Source organism: Lagopus muta, chromosome 2 (genome assembly GCF_023343835.1).
Source record: "Lagopus muta isolate bLagMut1 chromosome 2, bLagMut1 primary, whole genome shotgun sequence".
NCBI lineage: Eukaryota > Metazoa > Chordata > Aves > Galliformes > Phasianidae > Lagopus > Lagopus muta.
Window position 1 is genome coordinate 42,333,854 of NC_064434.1, and position 18,745 is coordinate 42,352,598.

The following is an 18,745-nucleotide window of genomic DNA, read 5'->3' on the forward strand; positions in this document are numbered from 1 at the left end:
CGTTGGGGAAAGTGCCGGTGCTCGGGAGAGGCGCCCGGTGCTGGGAAGGGCGGTGCGCATCGCTGGGGTTTTTGGGTTTGGATTTTTTCGTTCTTTACGGATGTTTACGTGAAAGGAAAAAAAAAAATCTATTTAAAACGTGTTTTAAACGGCACGAATTTCTGATAAAACAGGAAGTCCCTCGGCAAAGGGTTTGTGTTCAGCCCGAAGAGTTCACTTAGTCCTCAAAGCCGCGGTGCTGCGGGCGGGAGGGGCTCGAACCGAGCCGAGACGGACCACTCCTCCTTCCCCTCCCCAGCTTCGCGGCCGCCCCGCGCTCACAGCCTCCCGCAGAAGCTGCTTCCCATCGTACGTAGTTAACGAAACTCGCTTCACCTGCGGGCAGCCAAAGGAACTGTTATCCTCGGCTGGTTGCGTTCGCAGCTCGCCGTTGGGGGAGCCAATGGTAACTCCTCATAGTAAATGATCTGGGGGGTGGCAATCAGACGCCGAGAGGCTGCTGGTGTCTTCCTTGGTTGGTCTTAAATGTCGGGTTTTGCACAGCCTTAGCACCGCCTGGTCATGAAAACACTGCTAGGTCATTTAGGGGTGGGTGAGGGTTTCAAAAGCGTTAAAGAGAGCTATAAGAAGGGTTTTGGAAGAGGAACAGTGATTTTCCTCCAAGCGAGTGCTTGTTCTTCTAATTCAACTGCAGCCCCTCTCAGTGCCAACCTGACCATGTTACTGTCAGCACAGAGATGGGGCTGGATGGCTGGCAAGCTGAGCTGATGGGTCATGGCTCAGGAAAGCTGGGCTGACTGTGGCTAAGCAGCTGCAAACAGGCACAGCCTGGCAGAGACTGTTTTCTCCAGCAAGTAACCTTGTGAGATGCTGAGATTATTGACTTTGAATGGGGAAAGAGGCGTCAGATAATCAGCTCACTCTCTGTCTTCCTTAGATTTATGGATTGGGGCCTCTCTTGTCACTCCTGAAAATATAATCATGCTGGCAATAAACCTGAGGGAAGAATGAGGCAGAAGTGTTTTTCCTCCTAGCCAACACAGTGACCTTTGAGTTGTGTGCCGAAACAAGCCATGAAGTCCCACCAAGCCCAGCTTCAGACTCTTCCACTGCCCTGCCCAGGGCAGCTGCAGCAGAAGTGTGGGGTTGGGGCACTCAGCACAGCCTGGGGGACGCAAAACACAGCCCTAGGGCTTCTATAAGGTGCAGTTTGCTTTCTCTTTTGAGATATCCAGTTTGGGTGAGATCTCTCTCACTTTTCCTCTCCAGATGGGAAAACTGCACCAGAGGGGGCTTTTTTTTTTTTTTTTTTTTCTTTCTTCTCTTTTTTTTTTTTTTTTTTTTCCTTTCCTTTTTGGACAAAAACATTTCCTGTCTTCCTTAGAAAAAAATGTATTTTATGACCATTTTGCTGTGCAGACTTTTCCCTCTGTGGACATTGCTCAGAGTAATGCAACACCTTCAATCTGCAGAGCAGATACTTCTGCTTGCCTCAATTTCTTTATCTCAGATCATGCCTTTGTCTCCCTTCGACCCGTTCCTGCTCTTCAGTGAAAACTCACCTTTTTACAAGCTGTCAAATGCAACACTAACAGCTGAGCATTCCTTGGGAAAAGGGGAAAAAAAACCAACAACCAACCAAGAACCATATTTACTTAAAAAATCACTTTGTATTTATGGTTCCTTGTTTTTTTTTTTTTATTAGCCTTTTAACAATGTCTCTCACTTTAACACTAATCCAGAAGGAAGGGGCTCTCTCCCATGCCTGTGGCAGATACATCCAAATGGAGAAGGGGAAAGGAGCTTTTAAACCACTTCTAATATTCCTAACATTTAAGAGTATTTTGGAGCAAGAAAGAGACCCCATTTCAGCGGTGCCCTTTTCTACTACTCAAAAAAATAAATAAAAAAAAAAATAAAAAACCCCATTTTCTATCTGGTGATAAGAAGCACAGCAGAGGGAAGGAGGTGATGTGCAAATGGGCTGCTTCCATCTCTGACAGCACAAGTGGTTGCTTGGCCAAGAGTTTGGCAGGCTAGGAATTGTAGAAAAGCTCAGGGCAGCTTGGCAAATGTTAAACAGCAGACACGGACAGAAAAACACATCCACCAATCTGTCTCCATGTTTGCTGTTGTGATTCAGGATGGAAATCTGTTACTCTGGTGTGGATAACAGAGTGCAAGTCTTCAGTCAGAGGGCACTAGCAGTAAAAGAAGCTAATTAAATCTTGGCCAGCATAGGAAAGGGGAGGCAGGCGTAGGAGAAAGGTTCACATATTCCTGGTCATCAGGGAGGTTCAGTGGGAAGATCCTGCCAGGAATAGGATCTCAGAAAGGAAAGAGCAGAAATGAAATGGCCCAGGAAAAAGCAACATGATCTGTCAGTGCTACAAATAACAGCAGGCTTCGAAAAACAATGGCTGCTCCGGGGGGGGTGGGGAGGTGTAATCAGGGTAATCGGGGCGGTAAGGTGAACAATGCAGATCTGTAAAATAGAACGGGCATTACATAAGGTAAACTAGAAAGTTCCCGGCCACCCTCATGACACACATGAGTAATACACAAATGGGGCAAGAGGAAATGGAAAAGAGATCTTAGGAATTTTCTGTGCAAAACACAGTTCACTTGTGGAACTCACTGTCATAAGATGTCACACACTGCAAGGTCTGAATGGCAGTCAGAGAAAAAACAAACATACACGGAGGAAGAGCTATATTCCTAATAAAGACAAAAGTGTTTTGTATGATCAAATTTAGAAGTGATGCAGATCGTCATCAATAAATCCAAGTACTAGGAGATAGGGAGAAACAAGACTAATCTACAAATGCTTTTATCAGGGCTCTTGCAGTTTGCTCTGAAGTAGCCACCTCCAGCCATAATCAGAGGTTGAATACTGGCTTCAGCTTGGACTGAATGGGTATTCCCCTGGTGTTACATCTGCCTGGAGCAACATTCATCTTCGGACAGCTTTTAGCCCTCCTTGCTAGCACTGAGTCTGGAACTGGATTCACAGAGCCAACTGGATATGACGCTGAAGTATTAAGTAGGACAAATCAAACAATGTTCCTGCCCTTTCTGCATGCTGTTATGGCACCTTATCGAATCAGGATGTTTCACTGAATGCCAGAAAAATGTTAACTCCCCAAATTTTTGAAGACAGGGCTTGGGAGCTCTCGAAAATATCACTGTCCAAATAATAATGTATAATTTACAAACAGTTGCCTCCTCAACCTACTCTAAATAGGAATCTTGGCCGTTCTGTTCTTCATATGTGGCAGAATCAGTTTCCTTTCCTTTCCAATTCAAGTAATTGCTACAGGAAATCTTTATACTTGCGTTCCAATTTAAAGACTTAGATTTGTTTTTAGTGGAACTAGAAAAGAGCACAAGAGCACAACCATGCAACGTAAATTTTCTTTAAAACTACAAAGACAAAAGTTCTACTTTTTTTTTTTTTTAACTTTTAATACGGATAACTTTAATTTAACACATCTGGACAGCTTGCAGACTATCAGATAGTGCCTGCGTATCTGGTGTTCTATGTACACTGGACAAATGCACTGACTTCATGCAATAAAAAAAAATCTAAGGACAAATCCCCCCACTTAGAAAATATCCTTGCAGATCTACAGAACTACTATTTGTCCTACCAAATACTTACCTGTTCCAGGCAAGGAAAAAAGATGAGAGGTTATACCATGAAAGAAATCTTCAATCAATTCAAGTTGTTTGAAGCTTAGAAAGAAAAGAGGCAGCACATTTTTGTGACTGACACAGTTCTCCCTCAACACAGACTGTTTAGCACAGAACATCTGTGCTTACCTATATTTCAGAGGGAAGGAGATTTCTCGAATGGACTCCTTCACACTTGGGATTAAGCACCTTCTGTGTTACAAGACCTGAAGGCTGCTCTCCTTCATCTGGCTGAAATACAGAGGGATGCATGATGTGCATTTCACAGAAACAGTCTTTATGTTATAGGAAATGTAAGGCACAGCGTCCTGCCCAAGGACATGGGAAGTCTGCTCAGCCCAGGAACAGAAATCTGTTCCCTAATTCCCACAGCAAGAGTGCCTTCCTGCACCGGCCTTCCTGACCCAGCACTTTTGCCACAGGTTGTACATACGGGTTGTCTGCATGGCCCAGAGACAAACGAGGTGCAGACTGTCCTGGAGCACTTTTCTGACAGCTCTTTTCTTCAGAGCAGGATGTCACTTAGACTCATGCATACCATTACCATAAATAAACTCAGAACTGCCTAAATCATGAACAGAGCTTGCAAGCATCTGTAAACATTTTATTTATTTATTTATTTATTTATTTATTTATTTATTGTCAGGTATACATCTGAATTTGTCCTTTGCTATTTATTTTTTTCCTACAAATGTTGGTAATTTATGATATTGAGAAAACTGCACCAAGGGGCAGCTGTGAGCTCATTCATCCCACTCCTGAAGCCCACTCTGACATGCAACACAGGCTTGAGCACCTCACAATGTTTTGCTGCTGTTCATCTCCGCGCTGTTTTGCCAGGCAGCTCTCCTCCCTGTGACTCTGAAGTTCTTTCATTCAGCTGATCTAAGGATATGCTTCATCTCTTTGATACTACCTTTTCTGATGTTAAAAAGGCCAACAAGCAAAGAAAAATACAATTCACCTAAAATACCATAGATGCTTGATGGACGATTGAAGAATTAACTTTCCTTGATATTCCTTGATCTATCAGTTCTATCAGTTTGTGTAGAACTGATGCTATTTTTATTAAAACATTTAGCATAAAATGCCCTGGAATGAAAGTGAGATTAGTAGGCACATACCTCACTTTAAACTAAAAAGTCAAATCCTTCCCTCTCACTTTCTGCATTTCCCCCTTCCCTTTTGTTCTCTGTGCCTCTAAAGGTAGCAGAGTCGATAAAAATGCTGCATATGGGGCAGATAACCTGATTCCAGCCCCTCGCTCTGTTGTGTTAGGGCAGATTTAATCTCCTGAGCAGCACCAGCAAATAGACCTCAACGACTGCCATCTCACCTGCCCCCTCACTCTCTCCTCTTTTATCTGGATTACTCTTTTCAGGGAGGAGATCTTATTCTTACTGGGTAAATTAGGCTATTGTTTCCCTGTAATCCCCTTTTTGCAAAATGTTTTCTGTTTGAACTTCGGGACACAGTTTCTGGGCAGTTACTGGGCAGGGCATGTGAGGAGGGATCTGTGTAATTAGGGTCAGGTTGTGCCCCATTTTTCCATTTCACAGTGTCTTGCTGCCTAGTGCTGTTGCCTAGTGTTGATTTCATGGAGATCTCTTACAGAAAAACACAGATAAGCAGGATCAAGCTCGGCATTGTGACTGAAGAGAAAATTAAAGAGATGATGAATGCTGTGGGCACATGGCATTCAGCTGGGTGTCAGGGTGGGGAGCAGAGCTGGGGGTACAGGCCATGACCATGAGGGACACCAAGGGAAGGCCAGAGCAGCAGAGCTCACCCCAAAACAAGCCTGTGGTGCCAGTAAACTTCGCTCTGCAGGCACCCCTGGCAGGGAGGTACTGCTGGGTCCCCAGGACTGCTGGGAGCCACAGCTCTGCTATGGGGTACACGTGCCCATGGTGGGCCATTCACAGGCAGCCTCTGGGCACTGGCTCTCTGAGCAGCATTAACTGTCCAGACCTGTGATGCTATTATTATTAATTGCACTTTTCCTATTCGGAAGGCCAAAGGCGGGCTGGCAGCTTCTGAGGGAGCCCCTGAAGAGTTCCAGGCATCTCAGCCCCCTTCAGCCCTCTGATAGTCCCCTCAGACTCCCGCCAGGAGCTGCATCCCCACGGCGGGGCTAAAGCGAAAGCGAAGCGCGGCCCGAAACCCTCCGGGGGCGGCGGCAGCCATGTGACAGCCGGGAAGCGGCCCGACCGCGCGGGCCAGCGGGGCGCCGGGGGCTGCGCACCCCGCTGCGGGCCGGGCCGGGCCGGGCGGGCAGCTCCCCCCGTCCCTCCCCTCCGCTCCCTGCGTCCCCCCCGGGCCGGGCCTGGCGCCCCGCAGCGCTGCCCCCGGCGGAGGGGACCGCCTCTCGCTGCCGCTCATTGGGGTGGTCGTCTCTCGTATTGCGCGGTGCTTATTTTCACCCCCAGCCGCTCCTGTCACTGCCGTCGCCGTTCCTCCCGCTCGTCCCGGCCCCGCCGCCCCTTTGTGTCCGGAGGGATGAGGTGGCCGCGAATAGCGGCAGGTAAGCAGGGCGGGTGGCAGAGCTGGCGACTCTCGCGGCCCCCGCCCCAGCGCAATCCGCTCCCACCCCGCCTCCCTCCGCAGCCTCCGCGACTCGCTCCCTCCTTCATCTTACGCGGGGCTGTACGCAACAACGTGTTATCACGGCCGCCCGGAGGGACCCCCCCCCCCCCCCCCCTCCCCGGGCCCTTCCCAGGCCCTTCCCAGGCCGCCCCTTCTCGATATTAAACCTGCCTCCTGCCGCGCACCTCCCCTCTCTCCGTCCCCTCCTCCCCCCCCCCCCCCCCCAAGCACTTCGTGGCTACTTTGATTTGTCGTCCCCCCCTCACCCCCCCTGTTTTGGTTTCTAAGGAACTCCTCTCCAACCTGTCTGTAGGTATGTTTGTGTAACCAGACACTGAGAGTAGCTGTCTGCCGGGAGCCCCCCGAGCTTAGTTTGCATTCAATAGAGGTGTTTGTTTTGCAGGTTTAAACCTCCAGACGGGTTGAAGAACGCGCCCGAAAGGAACCACTTGGCAGATTTGGTTTCCTGCCTTGAAGCCCCACTGGACGTGGAGCAGGTGGGGGTCGCGGGGTGCCGGGCTGCTGGGCGGAGGGGCAGGGGCTGGGCAGCACCAGGCGTCCACTCCCGTTTGTTAAAAATAAATCCGACAAGTTGGCACATTGCGTCGTTTTAGAGAAGTGGATTCTCTCTCCAGGATTAACGTAAAAGCAAAAAAAAAAAAAAAGTCAATGTTTGAAGAACTGCTCTTGCTCAACCCGTAAATAAAGAGGAGATGTTGACAGTTTGTGAACGGGAACAAAAAAAAAAAAACAAACAATATTTCGTTTCTTGAAGGGCATCAATAATTGTGAGGGTGGGAGTTAGAGGAAGAAGTTTAACCATTAACCTTTATCTGGGATTGTAAAGAAGTCGAAACTCGCGTTTCTGAAGCTTCTTTTATGCATTTGCTTTTCTCTTCCTCCCCTGTGTTTCCCTTCCCTGGAGATGGTGAGAGGTAAATGAGGGCGGTGGTGCTGGCGTTACAGGGCGAACAGGCGGTGTTGGGGTGAGCAGTGGGGGATGAGCGCAGTGGGAAGGTGGTCTGTGGTGTGGAGGGGGGGTGGGGGGAGCCCAGCAGCGGGGCCGGCTGCAGGCTGTGCGCTTACATTTGGGGTTTTGCTTTTGTGCCTCCAGATCCTTTGCTTGCAGACGCCCGAGGACGCTTCGCAGAAGGTAAGAGCCTTTCCCCAACACTTCCATCCTCGGGGCCACCTAAGCATTTGGCCGTAAGGATGAGGCCCATCATATCATGTCTGTTCCCATGTCCCTGAACAGTGGTGAGGGGCAGCGTGGGGCCCCTGTGGGCACAATGAGGGCACAGGGAACGCAGCTCTATGGGAACGCAGCTCTGCACCCAGATAGTGCTGGAGCTGAGGGATTACTACCTTCTGAAAATGGGACACCCTTCCGAGAAAAGGACACCCTTTGTTTTATGAGTCGGGATGTGTAAATTTATGAAAAGCAGAGATGAAGAGTGCAGTGAAAAAGTTAATGCTACGACTGCTTGTTCCATGTGAAAGTAATCTGCCTAATGTAATTGGTTGTTTCCATCAAATCCGATAGTACTAATTTCAATGTGAACCGGAAAGAAATATCTTGTGCTTTCTTAATTTTCAGCTTTCCAAAATGTGTTGTGTGCTACTTTGCATGGTTCTCGCTTGGAATAAAAGGACTCTCACTGCTTCTGAAAATAAACCGTGCCCAGGCAGGGAAGCTCTCCTCGCTGCGGGCTGAGTGAAGTGAAAGCAGGAGGTGCTGAGGGGAGGGGATGGAGGGAGATACAGGATCATAACATCGGGCAGAGCAAGTGCTGGGGGGGCTCTCTTTGTTTCCTTGTGAGCGCCGCAGTTATAAGGCAAATACTCTGATCCAAAAGATTCAAATTAGGTACTTTCAAATGGCAATTCTAACAACTGTGAAAAGGCTTTTCCATTTCTTCTTTAAGGACAGCGTCTTTTCATTAAGGACATTCTTTTCATTAGCAATCGAAAATACACAGACTGAGTAATACTGCTTGTTCTCGTGAGTTACGGTGGAACTCAGCAGCATGCTCAGTCCTGAGGAGTTCCTCTATTGCCTTCCCTCCCCCCCCCCCCCCCCCCCCAAACTGAATCCCTGCCAGCAACAAGTGTGCTGATACAGTGAACTGCAGGACTTGGGCACGACGCCAACTCAAGCAATTTAAATGACATGGTTAATAGTGCCTCCACTGTCCTTATCACACAGTAGTTGTCTTTAATAAAGTCAGTGAACTTCCAAGTGATAATCATGAATGACAAATTAACTCAAGCCCTAACCCTCCTGTTCAGATGAATTCTGTTTTGCTCTGACTGATTTAAGTACTGATTTCAGTTGGACCACAACAATTTGCAAAACATACATCTCCTCTAAATATGTGATTTCTTTCAGGCAAATAAGAGCCAATTAGTTTGTATGAAAATATTTCTGCAGTATTCCCATGGCTTCTCCTTCTGGCAGTGTCACTTTATTAAGTGTTACAGTAGTAATAAGTTTACGTGGGGCACTGCATCTTCCAAAGGAACATTTATCAAACACTTCAAATGAGGAGATAATTTTACATAAAATTGGTAAGTCAGTATAACGTGTCTAAAAAGTTAAAACACTCTATAATTCCTGTAAAGTATTATTTATGGAAGTGAAAATGATTGCTCCATCAATTTCGGTTTGAAATGAGTAACCTTGAAATAGCAAGCAGTTCATATAATTTCAGAAGTATCCACACTTAGAAGCAGCATGCTGTTTCACCGTGGGAGTGTTGAAGTTTTTTCAAGTACCTCCAATGCTCATAGCGACTTTTTCCATTGTAGAATTAAAAGATTACGATGTAATGGGAAACTACAGAGGAGGCAGAATAGTACAATTGACAGTTTAACTGCAGATTGCCTATATGATTGTTTAGATTATGATTCTTACTTTTTGGGAGATTTGATCCTCAAAGTACCTTTGCAGGATCTCATCTTGGTGATTTCCAAACTTGCTAAATCTTGCCAAAAGCCATAGGAGCACTCATGTTCTCAGCAGCTGTTAAGAGCTTGCTAAGGCACTTAACAGTAAATGTTTCATGTCTTGTGCCTATGATTGAAATACACTGCTGTGTGCTTAACTGTTAAGTTTGGGAATACTGTTCCTGATAGCCAGGACTGTATTTTTGAAAATTACTATAGTGATTGCAGATTATATCTTGTCACAAATTTGGTTTCTTGTTCCCTTTTTTCTTTTTAAACAAAATTAATGTATTATAAACTAGGGAAAACTAATTTGACTCTACCTTTGTCTTAAAAGTAGCGATAATTAAATAATAAAAATTGTCAATTACTTTTCAAAAAGCCTTGTACAAATGGATCAGTCAGACAAGTTTGTGTTTTTTTTGTTTGTTTGTTTTTTAACTTTAAGGTGGCCAAACATATTGTAGCCACAACAGAAGTTATTTTAAGTGCTGGCTTTTGTAAAAGTGAAATGCCCAACCTGAGACAGTGCTGAAGTGGTAGCATGAAATTTCTGTGGCCCTGAGAATAGGGCAAAGAAGAAAATCTGCCTCTATGTATAATTCATTGTATATTAGGTATGTTCATTTTGGTCTTTTGTAGTGTGCATCTGTTCTGTTTGTAAAAATTAAACATTTGTGCGTTCCAAGTAACATACAGAAAAAATACCTGGTGATAAGAATAGTTCTAGAAACAATTGCTGGTAGTTGATAGGTTACTCCTTCTTTTTTGGATGCACTGAGATTATGATTGTGGCTTTTCCGATAAGCAGGACGTGACTCTGAAAGCAATCGTCATTGTTACACGTTGTAATTTATGAGCTTTCTCCCCCCAGCCCTCCTCAAACCTGATAGCTCTTTCAGTTTCACAGTTGGCCTCATGTTCCACTTTTCTTTTTCCTTTGAAGGCTGGGCGGAAGGCTTGTCAGTATGTGCAGCCGCACTGCTCTGTGCAGGGATGGGTGGCTAAGCTTGAAACCATATGGGTGTCGCTATTCAACAATTGTTGCTGCTGTTCTTGATTCCTCTTTCTTATTAAAACCGATGTTTGGGATCTCTTTATTAGCATTGTATCACATTAGAAACCACATGCTTAACATTACATATGTACATAATGGCATTTTGAAAGATAAGGCCTGCTTCTTTTGGGGGAAAACTGAATGCAGTTAGCCTACAGAGAAAAATGCTCTGGTTCAGAAAGGTTGCCAAGGTGCATCTTGACCTAATGAGTGCAAGGCCTTTTCTCTCTAACATACATCTTTCTGTTTTATCCTCCCTTGTTTGTCACGTTCACTACTTAAGACCTGAAATCGCTAACATGCACAGTGAGCACAGCCTTACTAGCCTGAGAAACACTACTGGAGTGTTGGAGTAGCTGGAACAATTTTCAGTAAAGCAGCGACTGGCCCCTATGTTTTCAGCTCCTCGGGGCAGGGAATTGTCTACAGTGTATTTTCTGTAAAGGGCCTGGCATGCCTGTATGTGCCAAAAGATGATAAATAATAACAACCAGTAGTTGATAATTTATGTAGGCATTTATTTTTTTATTACGGAATTTGCCTATAGGCTGCTTTCTAGCAAAAAGGAAAACGCCCGACTGGCTTCCAGCTGGGCCAAGATGTGCCCTGACGGCGGGAGCAGCTTTCAGTCGAAACAGAGCACACATTTAATCAACGGTATCTTCTCTGAAGATGTCGGTCCAAAGCATGGGCTGGCGTGAATCAGTCTAACTCCACTGAGATCTGTAGAGCCACAGCTGACTTGCACCAGATGATGTGAGTGTCCTTTTTGGCTTTAGCAGTTTTCCTTTAATCTTCTTGCCACTTAAACTTTTACTATGATCTGCCCACATTCCAGAAGCATGGAATGAAGATGGGATAACGTTTCCCTTACTTTCCTCCTCCTTTAAGCCTTTCGTGCATTCCTATTGCACAATGGTGTATGCTTTCTGAATTATATGTCCTCTAATTCCACCTTCAAGCCTGTGAAAGTAGCTGTCCCCCCCAAAGTCACACCTGAAAAGGAGTGTCATTATTTTCAGTAACATTCCTGTCTTGCCTAGCTTGCCAGATGTATATTATAAAGTTTCCTGATTGAACTGCTTTTATGGTTAAAGGTTCCTAAATTCCATTGTTAGGAACTCTCTCATTAGAAATCTGTGTGAAGTGAAGAAGTTCAGAAACATTGCCCCCCACATCTATTTCCCAGAATCGTTTTATTGTGCCTGCCAAGTGTCTTAATGTTTTAGTTACTGAACTGCATCATCCATATGAAGTAATTGAAAATGCTAACTGTGTGCATCTTGTGTGGTGAGAAGACTCGAGCAATAGTTAGGCAGTGAAGAAGAGAAATAAATTATTTTCCTTTCTCTTCCAAGCCACTTATAAACATTTTTTCAAAGCAGTGTTAGTAAACTTATTCTTGTTAGACATTGGAAAACTGTCTTAGAGTAGGGAGGCACTCATTTTCCAAAGTTCAAGCTAAATCTTCTTTCTTATTGAAATAGAATGCATTTTTTAGAATTTCAGCACAACTGCTTTTGACAAAACTTGCTTTCTTAAGTGAAGTAACCAGCTTTGGTAGATAGCTGCCCCAAATTAGAAAGATAGGATACTTGGGTGAGTGTGTGTGTTCAGATCTGGAAGCAAATGAGAAATCATGAATCCTACCCATGCCCCCCCAGCAGCTCTGAGAGGAATGTGATTAACTGCATAATCATACATTTTTGCTGAAACTTCTTCTCACCTTATGCTCTTTTTTTTTTTTTTCCTGAGGTTTATAAACTAATAATATCTTCAGTGGAAAAAAAAAAAAAAAAAAAAGCAATAAGCTGAAAATATTGTGCCCAGATGCTGCACTAAAGAGGGCTACACAGAAATGTCTGTATAGCCTGATAGAGAGTGATTTCTTCAAGTGGAAATGAGCATACTCCATTTCCTTTGAACAGACTGGAAAGTGACTTTCCTCTTTCCAATTTGCCAGTTCTTCCAGAGCTATAAGGGACTGTAGTAAGTAAACCTTTCACCAAAATTTTACTAAAGCAGGAAAGATGTAATTACAACGTCTCAAGTGATTCAATAGAGATATGTAGAAAACCAATATTATATGGAATTAATTCAATTCTTACGTGCACTCAGATCTAGATTTCATTTGTTGTTAGGAAAAGCTTTGATTGGAAGTTGTGCTGCAGAAGGACAAGATGCCAAAATTAATGCACTTTTGTCTTTGATTTTATTTTCTATTGGTGATACGATCTTTGCTGAAAGTGAAAACATTATAAGTAAATTTTAAACTTGACTGTAAGGCTGCATGGCCACTTTCAGAAATGTGTTGTCTTCAGTATACTTTGAACTAGTGAGAGAAGAAATGTTCTCAGCCTTTTTTGTATCTGGTTTTATTTGTTGAAAACATTTTGCATGTCTTAAATTAGTCCTGATAGCACATCACCTCCAATTGAGTTAAGAGCATTAATACCAGCTGAAAATCAAATACCATACTGACTGGAGACTCCAGTCCTACTCAGATAATATTCAATGAAGACAGATTTCATAGCACCTTATTATAAGGAAAAGTTCTAGATCTTTATCCAAGGATTTCCTAAAAATATAAATGTATAAGATACCTTCACAGGAAAGAAAAGTCCTGTTATTTTACTGTGATAAATGGCGTTCTTATACTTCCGTAGCATTTACATACTTCAGGCAGGGAGGAAGAATCAAAATGCCATACTGCTGCACTGTAGATTTTTGTGTCAAGTGGTGTTTTTGGGGTTGCAGATACTGCTCTGGAATTTAATTCATAGAGAGATACACAAAACAGTTTCTCTGTTCAGCTCTTGAAGATTTTACCGACTGCAGTTAATGAAATAGACAATGATTTTGTTAAATATTTTCACTTAAAGTATTCTGAAAATTTGAAAAAATACATATTTCTGAAACGTGCAAAACACAAGAAGTAGATGCTGGAAAGAGATTTTGGGAAAGTAAAAAATCGAATTAATACGTAGAGTTAAGTAAGACTGGAATGTTTGTGATTGCTTTGTCCATAAAGAGTAAAAAACTCTCGACAGGTTTTCGGTTTTATAAATGTTGCAACTGAATTTTAAAAGCAGTGGAAGAAGTTATATACTGTAGAATGCTTTTAGCTGTAGCTAGGATTCTTTAAGGCTGGATCTCAGGATTTTAAGTTAACTCAGGTCACTCTCTACCAGGCACAAAAACTGCACGATGTCTACTCAAGGAAGTTTTTTGTTTTGAAATCAAACTTTTTTTTTTTCTTTCTATACCATACATAATTCAAGTAATAGATTGCGCTGGCTGCCGTCAGAACTCCCGTAATGTTGTCAGATGGGGATTTTATTCTTCCACCCTTGCTCTGCAGACACGCTTGCGCAAGTTCAGCGTCCAGTTCTCTGAATCTGACTGCGGCGTGGGGGGAACACATGGGCTGTGCGGGCTGAAAGTCAGCGTGGGAATGCTTGCAAGATCAGAGCCTTGTACTATAAGTCGGCCTGTGCGATTTCAAAATGAAAGTGTATTCAAAGCCTCGGGAATAGCTACCCTGACTTTAAATATGCGTTTGTGGAATCTTGGACTCTTCTAGTTGTTTTTCTGTGACTTTGTATGCGGAGTTATGTATAATAGAACCTACCAATTAAATAATAATTGGGGGGAAAAAAAAGAGAGAGAGAGAAAAATATGTCTGACCAAAGGAATTGTTAGAAACGACACCGTTTGATAAGATCATCTACTGAAAATAAGGGGGGAAATGAGATCTGACTGAGGTAAAACCAGGTAAATAGCTTTCAGCTCGGCTTTTGTTATTCAAGAAGAAAAAGAAACAATAGGTGCTGTTTAGAGTCAGGAGCTGCCCTTCTAACCTCTGCTGCTCTTAAAATGCCTGAAGGTTATTGCATGGTTCACGGTGGCTTTTATGCTTGCAGTTCAACTTTTAATTTTCTAACAAAAGGGGATGTAGCAGCAGCCTACTGATAAACACTGCGCAGAACAATCGGAGAGAAAAATGGACTGCTGGATTCCTCACGCTTTTTTCCTCCTTTCCAGTTACAGAAGTATGTTGGCATGTCTTTAACGGCAAAAAGCAGTGCCTCCGATGTTAAGGTGTCAAAGCTGGAGACTGCTTTTTTAAAAAAAGTACAAACTGTAACGGGATGCATTTTTGCATTAAATAAGCCCCAGCCAAATGAACAATTTCGTTGCACACTGTCGTGAGGAGTCTGAACATCCACAGGGGCTGCATCTATTTCCACAAGATTTCTAATTCTTGCTACGCTAACAAAACTGAGTCAAGCTTGCCTTAAACTCAGCCTTCCAGCATCAGAGCTCCTGCTGCCTGGCTCAGACGCACATTGGCTCATGCTGAGCAGGAGAAGCACCCTTTCTCTGCGAGTTGGTGCTCAGCATAAGTAACACAGAAGAGCTTCAGGCTGCACGTTGTTCCCCTCCTTACATCCACTGTTTGAATTTGTCGGTGCAGTGATTGCTGGTGTCCAGAATACACTGCTGGGATGCCTGTGTGATCTGAGGAGAGACGGGGTCAGCTTCTTAAGGTATTGTTTTGCAGCACAGATGAAGGAAGTGGAATGTAACAGTTTTAGGAATGTACACCTGTGGGTATATTATAAGAGAATATCTGTTTGTGTGTTTTCACCACTGACATTCAGATCAAAGGTCTTGGAGGTGTTGTAGTAAGAAAAAGGGAAAGGGGTTGCATGTCTCACAAACTCTGACCTGTTGTCTTGCTCGTTGTTTGCAAATTTTCACTGGATAGCTAGTCTCGAGCCAGCTTACATGAAGTGAGTTATTTTCAGGGGTCCACTTCATGTATGTGGGTATTCAGTTCAAAAAAGCAGCAGATTTGGATCTCCTAAGTGACTAAAAGAGGTAACACTGTCCACAAGTGTTGCTTCTTAAATATTGAATCTGATGCCCAATCTTGCCATGGACAGAGCTGAAATACTGCTGCAAGTACCTAAAAAAGTTGTCCTGTGAGGTGGTGATTGTTACTGCTGGATGGCTGATGCCAGAATGGCTGACAAGCTGAGAAACATCTTCAAGGCTTTACAGACATACCAGCCATACATACCAGCTTAAGCATCTTCAACGCTTTACAAATACATGCCAGCTAAAACAAAAAAGCTGAGAAGGAGCCTGTTCTTGCCTTCCAGAGGAAATGTATCCCGAATGGAGGAGGATCCCCCAGGCCCTGGAAGTTGTTTAATTAATCACCACTTTCAGCCTGCTCATTAAATAGCTTTTCTTTTCTTGCACGGGCAGGTGAAGAAGGTGATTACACCTGAGAGAAATAATGACACCTGTCAAATCGTCCTGTATTGTTAAGCACTAAATATATATATATATATATATATATATATATATATATATATATATATATATATATATATATATATATATATATATTTAGTTTTAGATAGGCAGAACAAGCAGAACCATGCTTGCTTTTTATATAGGTTATGTCGATTTGTGCTGTTACATATTTGCACTGTAATAATGTGTGCTGTTACATCTGGCAGCAGTTCTCATCCTCTGTAACTGAACTTACATCAGAAATACTAGTGCTTTTATTTATTAAGGTAGAGAGAGACTTTTACAGTCAATGTTTTGCTCACTGCTGTGACATTCATGAATTTATTTCTCTTTAACAAAGTTGTCTCACATTAGAGTCAAAACTGCCCTCATCACAGTCTTGAGTAGCTTTCTGCCTCTGTTGCATTCACATTTTGGTTGTGATGGACATCTTGGCAGCTTATGATGTAATTTATCTTGTTGCTTCAGTGCTGGGGCCCTGTCAGCAACAGGGAATGTCAGGAAGAATTTTCCATTGGCTCAGCTAAGCCAGGAGCAGCATTGGGAGGGGATCAGAGCATGGGTATGGCCCTGGGGAAGTTACATGGAGGTCTGGCTCTGAGGCATATTTGGTAAGAAGTGAGCAGGCAGAGGTGTGAGGTAACTGTGGTCATGTAGAGCTTAGCTTGCTGTCCATGTTCAGTGTGTGGAGGACCTCTTGCAATTTTTTTCTCAGCATGTTGTGGAAAGCTCTTAGCACTTTGATAATACGCATTTTTCCCTGTGGGCTCTGCAGCTCCAGTTTGCTCTAGATGAATTCCTGAGGCACACTGTTTGCTTAGTGTGTTCAGGCCTGAGAAATCAGCATCTTACCAGTGGATAGGGACTGTTGTTCAAGCTTTTTTTTTTTTTTTTTTAAAGGACTCCTTCAGAGATAGCGAGTCAGATAAAGTTCCAATTTTGCTTTATCCAGATTTATTCCATAGAAAATCAACAAGCTGTGTATAATTTGCAAATGTTTGCTTTGGTTGCACAGTTGTCACAGCGTGTTCTGCTAGTCCAAGGGTGGGGAAAATATGCAGTAAGGCCTGTGACACCATTTCGTACAACCCTCGGCCACATGGTTTTGTTTTACGTTTGAGTTCTGCTGGCAGGCACTAAAAGCGGTGTTAATTCGTGGCCTGCTAATTTAGCTCGGATGGTCTGTTCAGCCATCTGCACAAAAAAGGGTTACTGGCCTTGCCTTTGCCTGTGGCAGCCATGCTACTCCCATCATGAGGGCTACAGCCACTGGCGTTGCCTTCAGTCAGAGTTTTCCTTGCTCTGAAAGCAGCAGCATGGTCACTTGTCAGCTGGTGGTTGCTGGCCTCCCCCTCTGCACTGCTCAGCCTTTTAGAAGTCCATCTAGTCCACCCTCAATAATCTGAACAAAGTGGCATTGCTGTAAGAGGTGCTGCTCCAAGATGGCTGAAGCTCTCACTTTCCGTCCACTTCAGCCTTTTCCTGGCACAGCTCACACCCAGCAGAGCAAGCCGCAGAAGATCAAGTACCCAATGCAGGGTTATCTCACTGATAGGGAATGGACTGGGGATTGGCTGTGCTCTATTGCCAGCAGCAAAGATGGGGTGGGAGCAGAAGGGCTAGGAAAGGAGTGGTAGTGCTTCCATAGTACCAGTGTCATTTAGATACCTTGAAAGAGTTGTAAACGTGCAGCGTAGCCAATCCTAACAAGAATGCTTTCCTAGCAAGAACACTTTCCTAGCACCACTGTTCCTACACAAATTTCTAGGAAGGAAAGCTTTTCAATTGTTTTAATTGTTTGTGTGCACACAAGGAAATGAGAAAAGCAAAGGGCCTTTTATACTTATCTGTTAAAGGGCCTGAGAAAAGTGTGTATGGGGGGTGTTGTTTGTGTTAAATCTTACTAAAAGCCTTCTGGTGATCAGTGGCTGAGAGCTGCTCTGTATTGTCATATTATTTTTCTTTCTGTTTGGATATTAAATATCAGCAGAACAGGTTCTAAACTAGGGAAGTGTTCCACTTTAACTTCTGTTTAGACAAATCCAAGAAACAAGGGTCCAATCTGTCCATCTTCATGCCTCTGTAAATTGCAGTTTTCTACGAAAGACTTGGCAATACCACAGCAGGCATTTTTGGCTGAGGCAAGGAGTCTATTTGCAGTATTTACGTAATTTTTTTTTCTGGAGGAAATGCCAGTCACTGCACTTCATACTTAAGGTGACCAGCCAGTGGGAGAAAATGAGTTGCAGTTTAGCTTGCTAAAAAAGATGAAATACTTTCTCCGTAGGTTTTTGCCTTTCAAATATCAGAATACTTTATCTTCTGTTTTGGTGTTTTGTTTTGTTCTGTTTTGTTTTTTCCCCCAAGAAAGGTTACAGACCTAAGGCAGGAGCTGTCTCAGTCTCCTCAATCTCAGAGATTACATTAGATTTGTTTTCTTATTTTGATCATGAGCTCAAGGTTAAAGTAAACAAAGTATGAGAGTATGACATGCATAAACTTTGACAAACAAAAGTTAGTAAAATATCTTGGTATATACGATGTTAAAAACCATCAAAAATATGAGTTATTCAGAGAGTTCAAGGAAAAGAGATTTTAAAAAAGAACAGAGAAACGGGGATTTCTAATACAAAAATAAACACGGCAAAAAACATAATGCCTCCTTTCCTCAGAATAAAATCAAGATAGGTTTGTTTAAGTTTCATCCTCGCTGTCTCTTTGTTGTGTTCCGGTGATTCATGGGATAAAGTGATTTTTATGTCCTTTTCACTTATATTTAAGTGGGATTTCTCCCACATAAACAAAGTAACACACACTCAAAGAATCTTTCTGCCTCATTTAAACACCCCACCTTATCAAAACTCAATTTCCATGAGTGATGGATCCTGGCTCTTGATGGGAGAATGAAGTATTCAATTACCTTATTTTCATGTGCTAATGAAGCAGAATGTGGCTTTAGGGGGTTTCTTTTCAGCAAGGTAGCCTGTTTGGTTATGCACATGCAGCCTTCTTATGTTTCCTTCCATGTCTCTGTCTACACTCAAGCGGTGGTCTTAATGGGTGACAGTGGCTAATCTGTCTGCTTGACAACAAGCCGTGGCCTTCTTCAGCTCAGCAGGAACAGTGCTGGCCTGT

General features: G+C 43.4%; 1 protein-coding gene across 4 annotated transcripts in view; it reads left to right on the top strand.

The window, feature by feature from the left end:
* The first annotated feature begins 6,114 nt into the window (after positions 1-6,114).
* PRDM1 (PR/SET domain 1) overlaps positions 6,115-18,745 on the top strand; it is a 97,303-nt gene continuing 84,672 nt past the window's right edge. The window contains exons 1-3 of one of the 4 annotated variants that reach the window (XM_048937063.1): positions 6,115-6,217; positions 6,683-6,776; positions 7,394-7,432. The gene's annotated coding sequence lies outside the window, so the exon portion shown is untranslated. Of the gene's footprint in view, positions 6,218-6,513; positions 6,593-6,682; positions 6,777-7,132; positions 7,215-7,393; positions 7,433-18,745 lie in introns of those variants that run through there. The other 3 variants (XM_048937057.1, XM_048937065.1, XM_048937058.1) reach the window with 3 other exon arrangements.